The sequence below is a fragment of the Zophobas morio genome, unplaced genomic scaffold, assembly GCF_036711695.1.
Source record: "Zophobas morio isolate AGI-343-1 ecotype UQ-CSIRO unplaced genomic scaffold, CSIRO_AGI_Zmor_V1 ptg000005l, whole genome shotgun sequence".
NCBI lineage: Eukaryota > Metazoa > Arthropoda > Insecta > Coleoptera > Tenebrionidae > Zophobas > Zophobas morio.
The window spans coordinates 11048401-11069986 of NW_026972110.1; the positions used below are offsets into that span (position 1 = coordinate 11048401).

At 32.5% G+C, this 21586-nt stretch overlaps 1 protein-coding gene across 4 annotated transcripts in view; it reads left to right on the forward strand.

Moving 5' to 3' along the window:
* The first annotated feature begins 4196 nt into the window (after positions 1–4196).
* The window catches only part of Dysc (dyschronic), a 221896-nt gene continuing 204506 nt past the window's right edge, over positions 4197–21586 (forward strand). For all 4 annotated transcript variants that reach the window (XM_064047100.1, XM_064047102.1, XM_064047103.1 and 1 more), the window contains exon 1: positions 4197–4671. The gene's annotated coding sequence lies outside the window, so the exon portion shown is untranslated. The remainder of the gene's footprint in view (positions 4672–21586) is intronic.

Sequence of the window (21586 nt, forward strand, 5' to 3'; positions counted from 1 at the left end):
GCAAAATTAATAGTCTTGAACCAGTTTTCAGTTCATCTGGGTTCGAGAAGTGTCCTCACGCTAGTTCAGACAGTTTTCCTCAAATTTGGACACGCTGTACAAATTTTAATCCTGCATAAGGATGCTCCCATGATGAAAATCACCCTAAATTTGTGAGAAGTACACAAGACCAAAAGGAACGCGTGCACAACCTCATTCAATTTAGATTTTTCCACTTCGTCCATCTACAAAGCAAATTTTAAATTTGTTTAAACAAAAGTTAAGTGCACTCACGACCACAATTTTATTCTTCTTTTGATCCACAAGCCCCGCAGGTCCCTTCCAGTTATACAAATTGACGATTACTTTCACTACTGGTGTACTAAACATCCTCATTTTGACGGTTTTAGAAACCGAGAAAATTTCTAAGGTGTGTGTGGTTGGCCACTGCTGTGATTACCAAAACTAATCTAGTATTTACCTATGTTTAGATTTTCTTCTAAATACTAACATTATCCCTCTTTATTTGCCCTTGTAGAGTGGAATGCAGGAATTCTAAAAATGGAAGAAATTCTCGTTTAATCATTACATTCCAGTGTGTACAATTTGTACAATTTCAAGGAAAACTTAGTTTAAATACATTGCCAGACAAAAAAACTCGGACACTTGAATTTTTTGTGATTACCTGGGTTGGTCGAAATTTTGAAAAAAATATCCCAAAAAGCAAAATATTATTATATTCATTAACAGAAAACATAATTTTATGCTAAAACATATGGAAAAATAAAAAAGAAAGTGATAAGACTGAATATTAGCATAAGGTTACCTACAAATATTTAAGTGTCCGGCTTTTTTTGTTTGGCAGTGTATTTTACCATGTTTCATGCATTAGATAAAGCCAACGTGGTTGGCGAAGCGCGTCGACAAATATTTTATGTTATAGCGCATCGAGTCATCAAAACGACCCCTCAAGTCTTTATAAAAACATTTTTATTTTCATGTGTTGTACGGAAACAAAATTTTGAAATTAATTAAAAAAGATGTAATTTTAAATTCCAAAAATATCCACAAATTTTCTTGTTTAGGACCATAGTTACAAAGAATTTATCTATTTAACGTCCACAGTAATTTGTATATTAAGAGGAAGAGGAGCCGAAAGGGGGTGGAAACGGAGTGTATCTGTACAAAAATGTATCGCACCTAGAAGTGAAGTTCCATTCGGAGGAAGCAGAAAAACACTGTAAAAAAATGACATTGTTCAACTATAATGGTAAGGGTATAATAGTTTTTAGATCGATTTTATACTTATACTATATTTTTTTCTACGTTTAAAATAGAGCCACATGATTTGTGTACGATCGAAGCACGTTCACGTGCACATGTTCCCATTAGACTCGCAAATCCCCCGACTACGGAATCCAATTTTTTGGTCGCTCTGTCGAATATCTACACCAAGGGGGTAATTAACCCTTCTTTAATTTTTATATATAAAAAAAAACACAATGAATGTTAATAAGGAGCACTTTCAGAGAAATTTGTTTTTCCAGGGGCTTGTGTGTCATTAAACTATTTTGAGGCAAAAACCAGAAAAAGAGGGGCAAAACGAAATCTATTAACAAGTTGATACTTTGAACTGCGACACAAGTCTCCACAAGCATGAAAATGGCAGACCATAGGAAACTGCAAATGAGACGAAGAAAAAAGAACAATCCGAAACATAGAGGAAGAAGATCGTGATCCAAAGAAAAATGCAAATGAAGGTTCTTTCCTTCAGGAACCTTTAGAACATGTGGAGCAGAACATTCTTTAGGTTCACGAAGAATCAAACGAGAAAAACACCAGGTATTTTTTATTCTATAAAAATAGATTTTGATTAATTGTGCCTGACATTGTTTTTACATGATTGTACAATTTTTTTCAGTTGTGAACCATGGAAGTTGTATTTTTTGATCACTAAAGTTGTCTGGGGAAAAGCAACCGCGTACATCTTCATTATCAGACCGCTCGATTGTTAACTATTCAAGCGTCGTGACCATCGTAACATATGTGATTGCAATCTTAATAAGTACATGTAAGTAATGTATATACCTTATATGCAAATAAAATAACTCTTAACTAATTTATGTATATATTTTTCAAAAATTGTATATATTTAATGAATTCTTAAAAATCGTACCTTGTACTGAATTTTTTTTGCCCGAGCGTAAGAGATGGAAGTATTGTAATCAAGTCCATCGGGGCACTTGCTAATTTTATGTTTTCTCGACGTTTCGTGCACCCTAGTTATAATTTGTTCGTCTGTGCTTTATGCGCGATGGAATTTCTGTCGAAATAACTTTAGAACAATTTTTTGAGACTAAGTATTGTAACTCAGTGCATACTTTATAAGTCACGATATTGTAATAATAAATACCGTAAGACCACAAATTAGGTATTTAGTTACGACTCTTTAATATAATTTTGTTTCTTTTCAAACCTGACGGAAACGTATATTTGACACTTAACGAGTTACTTTTATGCCTAGGAGATTATCAACAACGGTTGACCTCGTTGATAATAATCTGGTTACCGGTGGCTTTCACGTTTTTATGTACGTTGTAGCCTTTCCATTGTTAGATTGCGGCATAGTCGCACATTTTCAATAAAATTTTCTAAACTGAACTTATGTTACAATTTTAAGCAAAAATACGACAACATTTGTAGTAACTGTATGAACTAGATAGACCAACTAATGGTTTGCTTTTAATGAATCTAAAGTAGTGAATTATCTTTTAATCTTACAGGTTTTTCTATTTTTCAAGTTAAAAAAGAAGTACAATGTTCTACTCGAAACAAAAGGGTCTTTGTATGCCTCGCCTGGATTTTCTTCCTACACTCCCGGCTTGCCACACAAAGTATGGCTTTTGCTACTACTGAGACAATATACGATTATTTTGAGTTTCTCCATCTCAACATGTGCTTTAAGGGGGCTGGCTGCTTTCAGCTTTAATTCAAAATGTGTACGATTCCACTGAGATTTAAACGTGGAAGTTATAAGATTAAAAACTGGTGTCGTGACCATTCTTACCACTTTATCAAAGATCTTTCTAAATCAAGAATTTTAATATGTCCTCAGATTTAATATCCCTTAGGAATAAAAGTTGATTTTGTTGCCAGTTATAATAATAAATTTAAATTTTAGAATGAAAGAAAAAAATACGGGGATTTCTTCTAAGGGTTAATTTTTAATAGAATTTCAAGTTAGTTTTTACGATTATTTCCGCTAGGTTACTTCGAATATGACGTCGTAAAGGCGAAACTTTAAAATTATTCTTATATTTTATGAGTTTCTTAAACTTCACTAGTACTTGAGTTTATGAGGCTCCAGATGTAGATGAGTAGATTAGATCGCGTCAGGAAAGTGATTTATAAATTCTCGCTTTAATTATTTAGTTTCCTTAATTACTCTTGTAAACACGATAGTAGGTTGTTAAATAATAAGTATTAATTATACCGTCATCAGATGTGTATTTTTTAAAGTATTGTAAAAGCGACATAAAGGAATAAAGATTCGTCTGTTATGTCGAGCGAAACATGAATGGCAATATTGTCAGGCTTACAGTTAAACGAAAAATAAAAAATGAACAGTTTTAATTCCCATTAAATCACTTCTAAGTTAGATTGGTTTTTGCTTGCATTAAACTTGGCACTTTTACGCACAATAACACAACGATTTAATTTATTTTTTTGGGAGACTGTCATGGCTCTAACCGTATTAACAATATATACAGCCTTTCAAAATCAAGTGAAATTATTGTTGACATCCGCATGGTGCAAGAGATTCGATTAAAAATTTCGTACTCCGAGAATCTGGAAGGTGCTCTGTTCGGTGATGCACAAGTTTAAACTCTGAAACTTGAAAGTACACATATTTTTAAATAATGTCTTCTGAAATTAGGAGATGAATTAGTATAAATTATGTTACATTTAAAGCACCGTTTATTTTAAATGAGACAAGATTATCTAAGTCAATGACGTCACAAAGTGCCTGCACACTCAATACAATTAAATATTGAGACTACATAAAAAGGAAAAATAATCGATTGTCTTTCCAGTGTTTGTGTCACCTCAGGTTCAACCTCTATATTGATTGTGACGTAACACTGTAAAGACGCAGGTCCAATATGGCGCTAACGAATATCGCAATTTATCCTTTTAGTTCTCGCAGGACCGTCAAGGAAAAAAGCATGCGCGCCGCGAAAATTTTCACTCCTCTAACGACGAACGATTTCCAAATTATCTTGAAAGAAAAGTGATTCGTTCGGTAAAGGACTATCAATTAACGAAATCGTATCATCCGAAAATTTCCATCAAGCAGCAGCCCAAAGAAAAATCGCCGATCGAATAACAACATTTCGATACAGAACGAGCAAAATGTGGGTTTGGCCCCTAAATTAAACAAGCAGGAACTTAGGGAATTTCGAGTTTTTGTCCCTGACCCCACGCATTTAATTTTCATAACCCGTGAAAGTGGAAACTGTTAACATATGTAGTTCCGATAAACCAAATTATAGTGATGGGAAAATGGTGATGTGATATAATAGTATTTTTCTCTTGACAATACTTGCGGAATCATGGTCCCTCGTGGAAAAATCGTCTCCTGCTGCAGGATTCGACCAGCATTAAGCTAACATGAGGATCTGTATACAAATTGTAAGTGGTGTTCAAGCGTTGTTGAAATAGGTGTTTGACTTTGCCTCAGATGAAAAACGGGTTTTCCTGAATTAACATCGGTTCATTGATATTAACGGAATTGCATACGCGGTTTAGCGTAAGCTACATTCTTAAATTAGTTTGCATTGTTGTGTATATACTTAACTGGAATAATTTACTTTCTGTTCTGGTATGCTTTTTTTTAATGTTTGTCTTAATACCATAGAAGGTAAATCTTCTAGTTCCTTAGGAGGCGTTCCTCCATTGAATGGACAAGAATACGAGTAGTTAAATTGCGTTCAATTTCTTTAACCTTTATATTTCTGATCTTGGTAAGCAATTTTAGTGTCATTTACCGTTTTTTTGTTTTTTTCTTTTTTCATAGAAAAAATAAATGGTTATGTAATATTGCAGTTGTTGTGATTTGAGACACGTTTGGAGTATTTATTTCATGATATATAATTGTATTTATGATTATGTAAGTAGAATTTTTGTCATTACTTTTTCAAATGTTAAACACAGTTTGGCAGTGAAGGGGAGGGGTACATATTTACATACGCGTCTGAGAGATTTAATCTTTACATAGCTGAATATTTCAATATTGAAACATGATCTTGGGTGTTTACTAACAGCCTACCTTCTGTACTGAGGTAAATTGATTTACCTGTATTTACTATGTTTAAACTAATTTCATTTGATCAAAGACTATTGGAATAAATGATTCTAAAGGTATTAGGCTTAAATCATGCTTTTAGTTTCCTGCTAAGCAATGTTTTTATTAGTTTTAAAAATTTATATACAACTTCATTAATACAATCTTGATACTAAAAAAATAAGGTTATAATACTTTGCAAGAAATATAGTAGTATTGTAATGCAAAACAATCCAATAATCAGGGAGATGACGATGGTTTCAAATTGGAATCGCCTTTGTAGATTTTCTTTTGACTTGTCACGATTTACTGACGCAATAAAGCGTTACGCTGAAAGTTTAACAGAAACTAATAAGCGACTATTTATTCCATTTTAATGTAAGACAAGTGTGTCTGTGACTAACTGATGGGTTTGTATTCTTTGCGCCTGAAAAACTATAACTTCGAAATACATTTGAAGTCTTCAAAAACTTAATAGTCGTTAAAAATCTGTAAGATCACTACTCATAGTTCCAACAGCTGCAACAATTTTTTTTCACATCAATGAAAAAGGTTTATTTACCTACGTATTTGCCGTAATTTTATAGGAGAAGAAAGTAGACGCTTTTCCCACCCCATTAGAAAAAATAAACATTAGTCAAGAACATAATGAACTGGCAAATTGGATACATTTTTCAGTTTCGCAACGTTGCTGAAATAGTAATGTTATGGTGCGCGAAGAAAGTGTCTTGTTATCTAGGCCCAGAACGATAAGGGTCACTTTCCTGAAATTTGAAAAGCCTTCAGCATGTTTAATGAATTAATTAATGTAAAAAGTTCAAGTACGGGTTACTATTCTGCCAGGAAAATACGAGTATAAGAATAATTTCAGACAAAATTTACTACTACAACGGGACCAGGAGGTTAGTTTTATATCAGATACAAGAAACATGATATGTGTATAAAATTACACCTGTTTGGTGAAAAATATGTTTTAAAAGCTTGTTAATTTTGTTGGCAAGTTGACCGTATTTCCACCACAGTACATATAATGGGTGTTGAACTGAAAAAGTCATCAAAGTGCACGTGTTTTATTAATCCATAGTGTTGTATATAATTGACATTTCCGCATTGTCAGCTGTCATCGATTTCATTTTAGGTTAATTATTGACATGTACACTAGGAATTACCCCAAGATACTGTTAGATCTCTCTTTAAGACACACAAACATAATGAGACAAAACGTTACTAGTTTTAGGCATGTCGTACTCTCCTTTGTCATTATTTTTGAGAAAAAAAGTCAGTTCTGTCATAAAAAATGAGATATTGCAATGTCTTGGGATAATTTCGAAAGTATATTTCACAATCTTACAAAAAATTAAGACTAACTTGATGACTTTTTCAGCATTGCTGATTTGTTTTTTTTTTTTTTTGTTAATATTTTATGACGGTGTTCTGCACTAGACCATCTATTATTTAGATCTGTTTTTCAAACAAATTCTATTTTCTAAACCTTGCTGTGTAGTAGTTCGCCGTATACAATTTAATAATAATAATAATTATTTTTAATTAACAGACGTATGTTCATAGAGGTTAAATACACAAAGTGGACATTAAAAAATGTATAGCTGTTGGTTATCGCAAGGTAAAACCGCCTTGCGTTGAAAATTAACGAAGTATACAATAATAGTAAGGGTAATTTTATGGATACTTGTTTAACACTCCCAATGTGACACGAATAAGAAATATTTGTGTGTCGTACCAGTTAAATAAATTATTCTAATTAAGCTGTTTAACTGGACTGCTAAATATGTATTTATTGCGATGGAGTTCAAACAAGTATCTGCGCTGAATGTTCGAATGTTCACCATTTTCACTTCCCGAGTGTAAGCTATGGAAATATTGAAAATGGACCCAACTGGCGAACGCTACTTTCATATTTTTCCAAGCTTTTCAGTATGAAAAAATAGGGCTTCCTTTTTGGTCTGTCTGCCGTTTGTCTATAAATTTTATAAACGATCATATCTGTAATTCATGAATCCATTTTAATTTTTTTCTTGAGACTTCAAAAATTTTGGAAAAAAATTCAAAATTGTATGACGATATTTTCGAATTTAACTTAGACACTGGAAAGTTGATGTTCTGAAATCTTGCAAACGTTATAAGCATTGTAAATCGTTAATCAGAATGTAGGTAGGTATGTATTTATCCCACAAAAACTTGGAGACTTCATTTTGTTATTTACCTTATCTGAAAAGTGCAAAGTATTATGAGTCTATACTAGGGCTTTATCAACTTTTTTAAAATTGTTCATATAGGGTGACTAAAAAAAGTTAATTAATAAAGTAATATTGATCAAATTAAGGTTCACTCTCTTTTCGAAAAATTTCACGACTCTACCTATCTATCCAAATTGATAAATATGTCTTTGCTAAAATGTCTAAGGCGCTATCACAGAATGTTGCTTTGAAAAACGCACGTTGTAGTTTAACAATCCACACATATTTTTTATTTGAATTTGTAGGGGTAAAAAAATTGCCCAATCAAATTTCATAATTTCTTTAAGAAACTGTACTGGTTGACTGTACTTCACAGGCAAGGGAAGTCCCGTCGAAATAAACTTACGCCAATTTTTATTATAATGTAGTTATAACATTGAAATTTCTTTAAAAATACGATGTTGTCAGTGTACTAGGTGTCGCAAACCACATTTGATAGGTAATTTCTAAAGATTTCTTTCATTTATAAAAGATAATTTCGTATTTAAATCATATTAGTTATATCGGGTGTCTAATTAAAAAACTGGTCAAGAGTGCTATGTGACCAGATTTTCTGCATGTCGTTCCCGAAATGAATTTTGAAAGCTGTCATTCACTTGTCATATCGACGGTTGTGAATGAACACCATTTAAACTGAGTCTGATATCGATATGACAACCGTGTACGACGTACGGAAAAACAATAAATAGGACGCAGTCCTCTTGACCAGATTTTTAGTTAGACTTCCGTTACCATATGATCCGAAAAAAAGTCTTCTAGTAGACAATGAAATTTAGCACTTAGCGTAATTTATCTAAATAAGCGTTTAGAAATTCACGTTTTTCTAATATTTTTGTTAGGTACAGGTCACAGTAGCCGGCAGTTTCTCAATTTTTTTACTCTCATGACACATTTTCCAAAGAAGAAAAATTTGGCGCCACACCTGCAGAGTCATAGAAAAACGAATTTCTAAATAACATGAATAGAACGAAAATTGATGTTCACAGTTTTTTCTTCTCTAATGTACGCTACTTTGATGTTTACAAGACGTTTCATGACCCCTAGAGCACAAAAAGATATGTCTCGCGTTTCTGTCTGTCTGTCGTCTTTCTGTGTTGATTTTTATTTCTAAAAAATGCTAATCAAAATTGGTCTAATTTCCCATACCAATAATTTGATGACGTCCCTTTTTTAGTAAAGGCCATTTAAATTCTACAAAATAACATATTTGTATACTAATGGTATAGAAGCCTATTTTTCACCCTAGGCATCCAGATTTTGGCAAAAATTTAAACAACTTCGCACCAGTCCAAATATAAACAAGTTAATAGAATGTGATTTAGTAAAATAATACGTTTTAATCCAAGGTAGTGGAGCCGTATGAGTGATTATTTGATTAAAGCAGCGATTCTCAACCTTTTAGTCTTCACGACCCATTTACCAATAACAGTTTTTATCGCGCCCCCCCTCAAAAATTTGCTCAAAAATTTTGGGAGCAGAAAGCATGAAACCTAATAAACTTAAACGCCATTTGGAAACGCTTCATAGTGAATGTGTTATTAAACCTCGGCAAATTTTCGAATTAAAATTGAAATCATTTGAAAAGCAAAAAAAAAATCTTTGTAAATGAAAAAGCTTTACTTGGATCGTACAAAGTTTAATGTAGCGATATGTAAAAAGCCGGCGAAGAACTTATTGTACCAGCTGCAACTGAAATTGTAGAAACTATGTTTGGAGATAATTTTACCAAACAATTAAAATTTGTACCTCTATAAAATGAGACTGTTGCCCGTCGAATTGGTGATATAGCTAACGATGTACAGCATCAGCTTTTTGAGAAATTGCATGATAAATTATTTTCAATTCAGCTTGATTAGGCAACAGATAGCATTAAAGATGCGTTTGTTCGGTTTTGTCTGGTGCTCAGCAGTAGAAGAACTGCTTTTTTGCAAACCAACAGAACTCAAAGCAACAGCACTTACTTTATTTGCTACTTTAAATGATTTTCTAAACGAAGGAAACATAGAATGGAAAAATTGCGTCGGAATATGCGGATGGTGCTCGTGCAATGTCTGGAAAATTCCAAAGTACCTATGCAAACACTTGTGAAACAAAAATCTCCACAGTGGGTGTGGACGCATTGAAGATCCATAGAGAAGCTTTGGCTTCCAAGGAAATGAGTTCTGGTTTGAATATTGTACTAACAACGGTTCTGACAGCAGTAAATTATATAAAAATGAGATCCTTAAAAATCAGAATATTTTCTGAACTTTACAAAGACATGGGTGCAGTACATTCATCGTTATTTTTTTATTGCGGGACAAGATGGTTATCACGTGGAAGATTTTCGCAACGTGTTTATGAGTTAAGAGAGGAAATTACCATTGATTTAGTAGACAAACACAGACCGGAAGTCGAGAAGTTTCGAGATTATTAATTTGTTATGAAATTGAGCTACTTGGTCGATATTTTCGAGAAATTAAATGTTTTGAATCTTCAACTCCAAAGAGCAAACACACATATGTTGGATACTAGTGATAAAGTTACTGCTTTTTGTAGAAAATTGGAATTGTGGAACAGAAATGTAAAGCAAAAAACCTAGAAATGTTTCCAAACGTGGATGAATGTGTTAAAACTTACAAGGTTGAGGAACAACTCATATGAAAGTTCTTTTTGTAACCATTGAAAATCATCTAGCCATGCTGGCAAAGAATTTTACAAAGTATTGTTTTGCTAATCAAAAGACAATTTAGTAACAAGCCACTCTTTGAATTTTGGCCAAGCTTGGATAATGAGTTCTCTGCGCTGAAAACAAGAGCGCTACGTATACTATTGCCATTTTCAACATCGTACCTTTGTGAAACCGGATTTTCTATGCTGGCTGTATTGAAGACAAAATATAGGTCTCGGTTGAATGTAGAGAAAGAACTTAGAGTGTCAATTTCTCAAATTAAACCGCGTTTCGAAAAGCTTTGTGCGGCTAAACAGGCTCAAGGGAGTCACTATTGCTGCATTTTTATTTAATTATTCAGAATGAATTTTATTTACTTTTTTAACAATATATTTAATTTTTTGTAGTAATATATTTATAATTTTTTTAAATATACTTTATTTTTTCTAAAAAATATATTTCCTTATTTGCTCGCGCCCCCCCTCTAATGTTGTCGCGCCCCCCTAGGGGGGCGCGCCCCACAGGTTGAGAATCGCTGGATTAAAGTATGATAGATTAATGAATTCAGAAAATAAGACCTAGCAGAATCTATAAAAACTACAAATAAGTATTTTAACTTTCCACATGTAAGCTACTTTTTTTAATGTATAGAGGTTATTACAATTAAAATTTTTCAAAAAGGCTGGATTCGTTGGAATGTAACTGAGGGGGACGAAAGTGGCGGCGAAGATTATTTCGACAGCAATAATATAAATATAAATACTATACATTATATGTATTATGGAAACAATTCTTCAAAAATAAAGTGCGTTTATTAATTATTTAGATCAGTGGAGGCTGTGGATCTTAAATTGACAGATTCTGATTGTCTTTGATACATACAGCCGCGTTATTTTTTGATCTAAATAATTAATGAACACACGGTATCCACATGAAATTCGGAAATTTGATTTTTAGTGTTCGTTCAAATGAAAGGGAAATCAGTTCCGATTTAATAGATGGAAAATATTCATGTTTTCATTGCCTTTTGAAACACATCTAAATGTATTTCTAGTAGTGGTGTAAAAAATTTTTCATATGTTTAGAAACCTGAAGAAATATCTAATAAATTTTCATGAAGTCATAATTTTTTATCAAAAACAGTTAACTTCTGTGTTGATGTTAAAATATTTTCGTTTCGCTCTTGTAAATCAGTATTTAAAATATATGTACAACGTGTTACAGGAAAGAGTACATTAATTGTAACTGGTAATGGTAATAGAACTAATCAAAAGAAATTAAATTTGTAAATAACATTTTGTCCTACACCTTTTCGTGATTGAGTTAAAATTAGTCCAAGATTTAATACAAATTCACCTACCCACCCATGGCTAACAAAGCAGTTTCTTGCGGAAAGGGATAAGAAATGAACACAACACGGAACAAAAAATGTAGGGCTGTAATAGGTAATGGAGACCTACCTTGAAATCGCCAAAAGCTTTATAATAAATGTTCAAAGTGGCCACCATTATTGTCTAGACAACACTGAAGACGGCGACGAAATGCGTCTTTGACTCTTTGTAACATAATTTCATTGTTTCGAATTGTTTCAGCAGCACGTATCAGTCGTTCCCGCAAAATTTTAAGAGTATCAAAATTTCCCTGCATTTCCCTGGGCTTCTCCATACTCTAGCACCATGTCCATGTATTGACTGTTCGAATAGCGCGGCATAATAGAGACAATGTACTTACTTCACACAACGCAAAGTGAAAACACCGCAAAGAAAGGTCGAAAAGCAACTGTTTGGAAGGATAAAACGTTATCGCTAGCCAACTCGCCAAAAAATTGAGTAAAAACAAACACTTTCCACCTGATGCATCGAAAATAAAATTCACGGTCAACAAAAACAAAAAAACTGGGACAAAAAACTTCGTTTTTGAAAAAATTCCAAATAGAAAAATGTTTTCTGTAACACGTATGTACGAGTATATTAAGATTTGCGAATATATGTTCAATGTAAGCCAATTTTGTCCATTACAATTAATTCCTGAAATAATCATACAATTTTTTTTATTTTGATACAATTAAGTATTTTGTTTTTCTGTGGTACTTATTTCATTTGAAAAAAAATCTGTTCTGTTCGAAATTAAAATACACGGGCTAGAACTTTTTCTCTAGAAAACCAACCAATGTAGTCGTTGTAGTTAGACTTCATGTTGTCAAATAATTCTTTGAAAATTCCCAATTTTGAAGCTCTAGTTAAGAATTTTGGTTACGTCATCTAGTACAATGCTTAATTTTGTCGGAAAAGTTTTGTTTACTGAAACTTCTTGAAATATTGCAATGTATAGAAGTAAGATCTGAATTTATTTGTTTTACAAACTCCAAAAAACTCTTTTCAGGTCCGATGATTGATCAGCGTCATGTCCAGAAATGCCTGTACAAAAATCTCGCTATAGCTTGGTCCTTTCGAAACAGTTACCTATAGGACAATGATGTTAAAATAAAAAGACCTTGAGGTCTAAATTTTGCCGTATATTAATGATCTGGGGCACACTCTTTGAGAAACATTGCATTAGCACATTCATTTGACTATTCCGGACAAGTGTATTTTCAACAAATTTTGAAACTGCGTATAAAATTTTGTGCTCCATATATGGTTCATTCAATATGACAATGATTGGTAATAACGCTTTCGTCCCACTTGTACCATAAATAATTATTTGCTGTTAGCGGTTGCGCTAACTCGATAAATTACGTACTTGCGTGTTCATACTGCATAATTAACATTTTTTCAAACTACACCCGAAAATTTGAACAAGAACTGATAATAATTTGATAACGCAGAGCCATTTCCCTACATGGTTGCTATGATTATTTCGTGTATTAACGCCTCCGATCGCATTTTCGCATTAGATGAGATTACATCAAATCGAATTTTCGATAAAGCCTTTAGCCGGTTCAGAGTCATGAACTACCTAATAATTCTTTAGGGTTTAGACGAAAATTAGACCTAAATTTAGAAACCACGCTATGTTTGGCTTACATGACGATTCTGACAATTTCATGAGCTATGTGTTTCTTCGAGCGATATCATCAGATCGTTTGGACAACATTTTTTTTAATTGCAGCAATTATCTTGAAATCGATAGAGGGCTTTACTATCTCGGTCCATTTCTGTTGAATACATGAATTAAGAAAATTAAATGAAAATAATATGTGTTTTGATAAAGAGTAATAATTTGATTTCAGCTTAATTTACTAATTGTAGAAATGTTATCTTGAAATATTAATGAAATGTTTGTGTCTACTTAAATATACATTCGCATGAGTTATTTTAAAACAACATATTTGTTTACCCGTCTTATGTCGTGAACGGTTGGTGTTAGTTATTTACTTTTAATAAAATAGAAATAAATCCATTCCACTGACATTTACGTCACACTCAATCAAAAGGTCAGGAATAATAATTTATTAACGAATATTGGCAAATTTAGGTAGGTAGTTTTAGATATTAGATGTTTGATTTTTAAAGTGTAGGGTAGCATGTAATATCTTACATTTTATTAGTAAATATATCGTTACAAAGTCACTGTTTGAATAGTGAAATGAGCTTTACGTAATGTTAAAAAAAATGCTGGACTTCTTCTAATGAGGCAACTGTATTATTATTTCGTGTAACTAAAATACAATTAGAAAAGATATCTAATTACACGGTCTACAACTATATATGAAGATATTGTACATAAACTTTGATTTAGACCCGGCGCCTCCACCATAAGTATTATTAAAGTTCTTCCAAAATTGCCTGAGAAAAAATAGAAGGTCATACAGATTGCGTGAACTTTAGCTAAAAATTGTTGCATTTTTTATTGATCGTCCCACTTTCGAGCTGCAAAGGTTTTTACGGAAACATTTGGTATGTGCTCACAGAATCATCAAAAAATAAAGTAATGCTGAACGTACAACTGCTTTATTAATTAATTACAAGCCCACTAATAAAAATTTTTTATTTAAATTTATAGTTAATTCCGATGGATTCTGTCTTGCTCCACATTTTTCTGTGATAATTTTAGAACACCTGAATAAGAAAATCAGCACAGTTTTATAGCGAGACCTACGAACTGTATCAGTTTTTTTAATTTTTTTAATGTTTTATTTTATAAATTTTAACTTTAAGTTTGTTTCATTTTCTTTATGACTTCTTAATCTTTAAACTTAAAAAACGTTAAAAACCGTCCTTTTTTTCTTCATAACTTAAAATTGACCAATAAAATTTATCACTTGATTTACTAATTTTTAAACATATTGGTCATGCAGTAATTTTAAAAACATACAACAAATTGCAAAGTTTTATTCTACTATTTTAATTTTTTAGAACACTCGTATGCGTAAGGTTAGAAAAATATAGGTGCATAAAGGAGCAAATTAAGCTATTTTCAAGTAAGATATATATAACAATATTTTGACATGACGTCATAAATTTTCTGAAAGGAATATACGAATTTTGGTTCAATTTGTACTATACAGGGTGTTATTGAAAGGTACGTACAACAAAATGGACAGTTCTTCGCGAAGTCTAAGAAGTCGGAAAAACTTATTTTGTGTTATCAAAATTATAAGGGGAAAATTAACCCTTATCCAACCTTTTTAGACGCTACTGAAGGATAAATAGGTAAAATTAATTTATTTTAGTAAATCCTAGCAACTGTAACAATAAAACTATTGTGAAGACTAAATGTTGCTATAGAAACGAAAGATGATCTTTTTATCAGAGGCGTACAACGAATGTGGACATAACTTTGAATAATTTTTATCTCTAAAAGGAGAACACTTTTACCTGCATTTTTTTTAACTTTTAGCACCCATACTTCGAGACCAATTGCCGATTTTATTTTGTACGTACCTTTCAATAACAGGCTGTATTTGATAAATAAAGTAAAGTTATTCTGAAGTTTTAGAGACTTATCTGTTTAATAATATTGTCAACAAACATTAACAAAAGATAGACAAGAAGGCACGTGTTGTTGTTGATTTTAATATTTTTGCATTCAAAGAAATGTTTTGTGGTAAAATTAACTCACATTTTAATATATTTTTTACATCAGTTTGTAGCAGATGTTTTGATATTTTCGAGTTTATCCTGATTAAATGCATTTTATATTTTTACAACCATTACACAACAAAACCGTTTCAGTTAGTATTTGTGACAGAAGGTACCAATGGTTTTAATTTTTCAGCATGCTGGGGATAATTATTTTTATCGGAATTGTTACTTTTGTTATTCTCGTTAGTCTTTTTATTTACAGAAGTTTTTATAACCTCGGTGAGATTATTTGAATCGTGTTTATAATCGCTACTTTTCATCGAAGATATAACATTATCGTTTACCGGGTCGGACTTGTTCAATAAAATTTTAATACGGTCATTCAGTAATTGAATCATTACGTTGTTAATAATAGAGTACTTTTTTGAAAAAAATTAAAAACAACATGTTTACATTTCTAGTCATTCACTATTGTATTATTATTAATACACCTTCCGAATAATTTTTTAAAAAGGGAGCAAATGATCTGTATCAGAACAAGTGTTCACTATTTTGTTTCACACAGTATGCATTTACAACGACAGTTCCAAAGATTTGAATCCTTGCCAGTTTCCTGAACAAACTCGAATTTGTCTATTACTTGCAGACCTTTTCCTCAAGCCCCGTTTTAAAGGCCACTCGACTCTCGTTTCGCCCATTCCTGGCTTCGATTTTGATATTTCGTTAGCATAGAGGGGTAGAATAAAATTACAGTCAACACTTATATAGGCAAATTGATTCAAACTACTATTGTTAAGGGTGTATATAGTCCAGATGCACATAATCCCATTCATATCATAAATTAATCTACTTAATTGTAACATAAGAGATTTGCAGCCAGCATCGTTTTCTACTTTATAGAATTCTGCTTTCCTTTTCTGAAGATGCCCCTTATGAAAGTGAGCGAAACGTCCAAACCCTTTTCAAAACTGGCCCGCTCCAAACTCAGAAACCTTCCTTCTGGTATTAACTCTGGCCGTAAAAGCCTTTGATTCCATTTCATCTAATTACATCAGCAGCAGATGGTATTCATCCTACATGACGACATAATGTGGGTTGGTAATAGAGTCATAAAATTTATAAATTCATAAATTATCTAATAGTTAAAGTCAAGATTATTACAATAATGTTTCAATTTACAACGCACATCGCTTGTGCGACATTCATGCTCGCATTAAAGCGCTGGTAATTTTTTTCGTGATTAAGTGATGAAATAATTTACTAATGGAATGAAAATTTGTGGCGCAGTAAGAAAATTTTACGCATTGCGTGTAACTGCATAACCAGTCTCGTCGGTAATTTGCCATTGTTTGATTATACTTGCCTATTCGTATTAACGTTATTAACCACGGAAAACTCGCCGTGAAATAGCCAACAAAAGATTGTATTTATGCTAATTTCATCCTTTAGTATTGGTTGCGTGTTTAATAAACAAGTCATAGAACTCTGTGCAGATAAAAAAATGTTTGGTATAACTTACAAAGACAGGGCCCACAACGTGAATAAAAATCTTACCCCGTTAATTATAGATACTGGTTAAAGAAAATTGTTTTTGGCACGAACACTGCAGTACCGTGTTTCATTGAGAAAACGTGTGAGCTGCAGAGAAACCGTGCAGGTAGTATATGCGAGACGTTGCTAAAAGAAGGAATTTCAGTGACAATTATAAGAAAAAAATACGCAGCTCTCAAAAAAGTAAGTACTAGACCTTGTAGTAAGATATTTATAAAATTGAAATGGGAATATTCCGCAAATCAAAAGTAAAATAGTTACTTATGTATTAAAGGCATAATTAGAGAGATTATTGCACGAGGGCTTGTTTTTAGCCCGACGGAGGAGGGCTTTTAATTTCCCGAGGGTCACAATCGACAATTATGCCCGTGGTAGATTCAACGTTTTATTCTATTTTAGTTTCAAAAATATTTTTAACGAAATATTGTAATACATAATAGCCCGCTATTATTTTCATGTTGTTATGGTAACCACGTTGTTAGTTAGTACACAATATTTAAGAGTGTGATATGCTTTGATACATATGCAATATTTATGGACATAACAGGAATATACCGGTTACTTTTTTAGTCTGTGAAAAAATAAATCAATAGCGGACCTGAGCGGCAAATGAAACTTGATGGTGTACATGACATGGAATGTGTTAATTATTAGTTTTGCTTGTAAATGAGAGCTATTTCACTAGCAAAAGGAAACCTTTTTATGGCCTTCAATATGCCAATAAATGCAGCAATAAACAGCTAGATACAGACAGGCGAAAGAAGGCAAATCAGTGCCAGTTAAGTTGTTAAATGTCACTGAAATGACCCTTAAGTGAAGTTCCTAACTTTGGCTGAGTTTACATATCTGTTAATGGCTTTTGTGAACTATTTTGTTTGTCACTGAATGGTATTTACTCCTACACTGTAAAGATGACAGTCCGACAGTATATTCTTTTTTCAAAAACGACCCATTTTCTCTTATTTTAATCCCCACTTAGTGCAATGTAATTAACTATTTTTATCCCTAGGGAGTTAAAAAAAAATAACTCCTACTTCATCAAAAGACAGGTATCAACTAATAAATAACCGGTATTTAATTCTTTGGTACATTACATACTATTAATACTACATATTGGATACGATCGTTATACTCTAAATCATTCAATTTTGGAAGGTTATTGTTACTAGTAGATCTAGTGGCTTCGCTTGTATTTTTTGAAGTATTTGCCTCCGCTTCATAAATACAAAAAAAATCTTCTTAGAAACCTGTATTTTGTTTCGTACACGTAGTCCTCCGCAACAGTAGAGGACTTCCATCCACCGTGATTCTTTAAAGTTAGTAGATCTCCACCACCTTAAACTAAAAATGACGCCGAGGAGCGGCGGAAGCAATGTTCTGTGTATAGAGCAGAATCTGGTAACTGTAAGAATTCAGCTATCAGCTTAGGAAATTTAGAGAACGTATTTTTTCCCACTGCCTGTACAGTGCATTTGTTACGCTTGAAATTAATAAAAAAAATCTATTGTGTGGCACGTTCTTTGGTCTTAGGTCTTGCTCTCGTCTTCGACAACGGTAAATACTCTAGGCTTTTTAGTTTTCGTATCTGGAACGTTTACAACAAGAACAGAACCACGATATTTTATATGACCTATCTGCATATCAACTAATTCGGCAGTTCTACAACCTCCTTCGATAACCGTTATTGTAGCCACCTTGATTAGCAAGTAATCTTTGATTTCTTTAACCTGTAACCTGATGACTGCTTCTTCAGGAATGCAATAACTTTTCAGAACCTACATTAATTTTTCATATTGAATCACAACTCAAAATAAAAATAGGAATACACCTGCCAATATCCTTTTTTTCCTTCAATGTAATAACGGCTTTTAACATTGAATAATAGCTCCACAAACTTAAAGATTTTACGTTCTTTGCTTTTTCGGACAAATAGGGGAGGATTATATCCTCATTGACGCCTCTGGCCTTTTTCTGTCTTCTCCAGTTGCAAAACGTGTATTCTTTTTCATACAAGATTCTTGATTTTTCCCGAAGCAAATTGTTGGTCGCCGTTTCAGCTGCTTCAGTAACATCGTTCAGAACAAACTCATTTGCTTCTAAAACTGTTTCCAAGTCCATTTCAGCACACCCAAAAACCTCAATTGAGAAATTGTTTGCAAATAAACAATATTGCTATCAAAATGAGCAAATCTGTCTCTAAGGTCCAGTGCTTCTCAGTTGCTTTCAATTTATGTCAAATTCATTTCGAAATGAAGAATAGGACCGCATGCCGTCGGTGTTGAAAAAAATAGTATATGCACCGTAGGATTAAACTGTTTTTTATTCTTCGTCAGGAATATTAAATCACTCGGCTTCGCCTCGTGATTTAAACATCCCTTTAGGGTACTAAAAAAATTAGTTTAATCCCTTAGTGCATAATATACTATTATGTTACATTTATAATAATAAATCTTTAAGACATAGTCTAATTAGTAATTATTGATGATCTTCAGATTTAATGTGTATCTGAATCATCCTTGGAAAGAATTTAGCATGTTGGTGATTAAACTACACTGCTAAATGTTAAAAATTAACAAATATCAATTTATCAAAGCAAAATGGCGGATAATTTTTAATAAAATTTTTAATAAAATACAGTTGGTTGCATTAAAAACACTGTAAGGACAGACTTTTAACTGTCATGTTAGAGGTATATACTTCTCACTGTGTGAATATGAAATATGTCAATTCTGGTACCGTCTTTAATGCAACCAGTTGTTAGTGTGAATTTACAAGGAAAATTGGTTGTCTTCAATTTTTTCTGTTATTTTCAACTTTAATTCCTCCAAATTGACAGGTGTTCTTTAAACAGGGCTACAAAAGCAGTCTACAGGTTTAGGACTACAAGAAGTTGGGGTCAAGATATTCTTTATATTTCGATTAGTGATCCGGTTGTCAAAAAATTCCCGTAACATTGTAGGGTCCTAGCCGAGTGCGCTGTAGTCCTGTCTTGTTAAAAATAAACTACTTGCATCTTGCCGTAGTTTAAAATATGCAAAATTTCTTGCTGATATCTAGCAGCTGTTTTGTTACCTCGAAGAGGATTCAACTGAATAAGTTCTGTCATTTTCCTCATCCTAAGCCGCTTGAATTGAGTACTCCCATACCATTTACCTTCCATTTCTAAAAAAATCATGAAGGCTTTCTGTACCAATGGAAATTCTATTTTTGAGTGAATACGCAAATAAACAAATGAAGTTCTGAAAATGACTGTTTTTAATGTAAATATTATTTCTCCAGGAAGCAACAACGAACACGAAAACCAAAAAGTTAACAGGAACGCCGTAGTTGTTAAATTCACAGTGAGTGATTAATAAATTGACTTAAAATTTTAAAGTTAAAAATTAGGGTCGTAGTTTTTGACGATTTGGGTGTCTACTTATCTCAAATATTAGGTTTCCAAATTAGGTATAAAAATTAATTTAGTTAAAGACTTTTCAATGTCGTACGGATTCAATCCCAAGAATGGTTTGTCCGGTATTAAATTAGCTGTTTATGAACTGAAGAGAAAAGATTAGTTGGAGCTCCTCCTTTTTAACTCGGCTTTCAGTAGTTTCCTACGATTTTTACTTCCCGAGCGTAAACTAAGGGAAAATTATAATCGAGTCCATAGGGCGACTGGTTACTTTCATATTTTCTCGATGTGTCATGACCTATAAAGTACGAAAAAATAGGTGTCTCCTTTCCGTCTGTCTGCCTGGCTGTGTCGATTTTTGTTAATAATCTCCGAAATGACCAGGTCGATTATTGTCAAAAATGTTAACGAAAGTTTGAGTAATCATCCCCACCATGTGATGACGTCGTCTCAAAATTGTAGACAGTAATTGGATTTTAAATTGTATAAAATAACATACTCTTACAACACTTGTAGCTTGGGAATATGTGTTGAGCTTTTACCCGAGACTTCAAGATTTTTGGAAAAAAAAATGAAAATTGTGTAACAATATTTTGGAATTTATTTTGAATCCGCAAAACGGAAAGCTTTGAAATCTTGCAGAGGTTTTAAAATTATCGGAAGCAGGGTAAATTTTTACTCAAAATAAATCTGCTTCCTAAAAACTAATGACCTCATCTCAAAATTTTGCCGAATATATCCTATCTAAGATATACAAAATATGTGAGTCTAGACTTGTGATTTAACATTGCATTAATATTTTTTAGAATTGCTTATACAGAATGGACTAAAAAATTAATGTATGAATAAATGTATTTTATTGATTAAATCAGGAAGGGTCTACCCCACTTTCCGGAAAATTTGACATTCTTTCCATGTTGATAAACGTGTCTTTGCAAAAATATTGATGAGTGATAACAAAGTTTTGTAAAGGAAAAACTCATTTGAAACATACTCGTAGTGTGCTTCTTTATATTTACTTTAACGTTACATACATAAATTTTCATTTCAACTTTTAGGGGTCTCTCTCAAAAAAAATCACAAAATCAAATTGGATGTTTTACTGTACTTTAGAGGCGAGAAGTTCTATTGAAATAACCTTCGATCAATTTTTTGGCTTGTTGCTGGTAAAATTTGCTGTCTAGAATGCTTGCATCACATGAAACTAACATTAGACAACTACTTATAGAAAACTTGTCTCTGAATGAGTAACTCAGGCTGAGTTTTGAGCAACACTTCCAGTGACGTAGCTGTCTTGACGAGAACAGTATCTATAATAATAATAATACTATAAATGATGCAAAATATGCAACAATTTACACACGTCGTAAATGAAGTAATTAA